Below are 2,500 nucleotides of genomic sequence, written 5' to 3' on the forward strand. Positions count from 1 at the left end.
TTTTTTTCTTAGCTTTCCCCTTAAGTGTTTTCCTTTTATTTTTCCTCATCACTCAATTCCTTTTTTATCCCTAGATTTTTGTAGTTTTTACTTTTTGCTAGTTTCCCTACGTTTGTTAATGTTTCTTCTGCTATTCTCTGTGAATTAAGTTTTACTTTAAGAGGTCTATTCTTTTCTTCTGGATGTTTGCCCATTCTATAGATATCTTCTATTGCCTTATCGTGTCCTTGTCCCTCCTCCTGTATTTCTTTTAGTATATCTGTCACTATATTCTTCTCCTGTTTTTCCCTTTGAAACCTTATTAGACCATGCTTTTCTTTGATACCATAGATTACAATACTTTTTTATCTATTATGTCTATTACCCAATCTCTTTTTTTTTTTTATATTATTACTTCTAATACTGTGTCCTTTGTACTTTCGTTCATTTGTTCTTTGATTATTTCTTTAAATATTATTTTCTGGTTTTCTTTGTCTTCATTTGTTTTTAATTTCCATCATGTTTGATTTTTTATGTTTTCACCAACTTTACCTGCTTCTATTAATATTTTTTATTAACTTCCTTCAAGAAAGTTTAATTTTTAATTGTGTCTTCATTTTTCATCTTTTCATTATCATTTTTTACTTTAGCCAGTTCCTTTTTATTTCTTCCAATTCCTTAACTAATAGTGCATTTTCCTTCCTCAATTCACTCATCTCTTTATATAATTGATTATGTTCTCTTTTCCATTCTACAATATCCCTTTTCATTTCAAATATTTTTTGGCTTATAAATATATCTGAGGTCGAAACCTCTTTCTGCTTCGAATTCATGAAATGATTCGTCTTCATATCTGGGGCTATCTATGTTACATAATTTCATTCTAACTACTCCCAAAAATGTTTCGTCTTCTTTTGAATGTCTCTGCATAAGTTGGTTTATCATCCCTTTTCCTTTGTTTTACTGTTCTTATTTCACTTAAATCACTTTTCTACATTTCGGTACCACTCGACATAGCCCCCATCCGATTTGTTTACAACTGGATAATTCGGCAATTTTCAGTCGAGAAATAGCTGGATTAGCGCTGTTTCGCGGATCGTTCTTAGACACGTCTGATCCGTTCAACTGTTTACATGTGTGTGTAAAAGTGTGTGTGTGTGCATGTGTGTGTACATGTGTGTACACATTTCTGTGTATGTGTTAATATGTGTTAATCTACATGTGTATGTGCATGTGTGTGTACATGTTTAAGTATGTATATGTGTGTTTGTGTATAGGTAAGTGTGTGTACAAACATACACACATGCATACACACATATACATATACACACATACAAACACATATACACATATATTAAAAAATATTCACAAACATATACACATGTACACACACATATGAACATATAAAGATACACATACGTAAACAGACGTATATACACATAAAGCACGTACACACACACATACACACACACACACATGCACACATACACAAACACACACATACACACACACGCACAAACACACACATAAAACTCGCACACACACAAACTCACACAAACACGTAAACAAAAGCACATACAAAAAACACACGTAGCAAATCACACAGGTGCATACACACACACACACACACACACACACACACACACACACACACACACACACACACACACATATATATATATATATATATATATATATGCATTCACATATTCACACACATGTAAAAGCAAATATGTACACACACTTGTAAACAAATACACCATATGCACACAAACACTCATGTGCACACAAAGACATGTAGACACTAACAAACATGTACACACATATATATACACATACTGTACATATACACACACACACACACATGTACACACAAGTACATATATATGTATACATAAATGTGTACACACACGTATACACATACATATATGTACACACATATGTACACAAATACACATGTACACATATGCACATGCACCCACATATGTAGTCTAACACGTGTATACACATACATACATGTATACACATATATGTAAACACAAGCACATGTACACATAAACATATTTACACACACACAATTTTACACACACATACGCACACACAAATGTGCACACGCACAAAAAAGTACACATATATTACAAAATTTACACACACACGCATACACACAGGTAGATTCACACCCACATACACGCATAATCGTAAACATTCACATTTATATACATACACGTACATACACACTCATACACACACAAACACGTACACACACACGTACAAACACACATGTACAAATAAACATGTACATACAAATATATACACACACATGTACACAAACATGTATACAAATATGTACTAACATACATATACACATACATAAGTACACAAACACCTTTAGATATACACATACACATGTACACATGCACATGTAAACATACACATATACACAGACATATACTCACAACCATAGTTATTTGCTTCTCCCGTAAATTTGGGGATATTACTATTTGAAGTATGGACCTCATGC

Source organism: Oratosquilla oratoria, chromosome 20 (assembly GCF_046742065.1).
Source record: "Oratosquilla oratoria isolate Oo_2021 chromosome 20, ASM4674206v1, whole genome shotgun sequence".
NCBI classification, from domain to species: Eukaryota; Metazoa; Arthropoda; class Malacostraca; order Stomatopoda; family Squillidae; genus Oratosquilla; species Oratosquilla oratoria.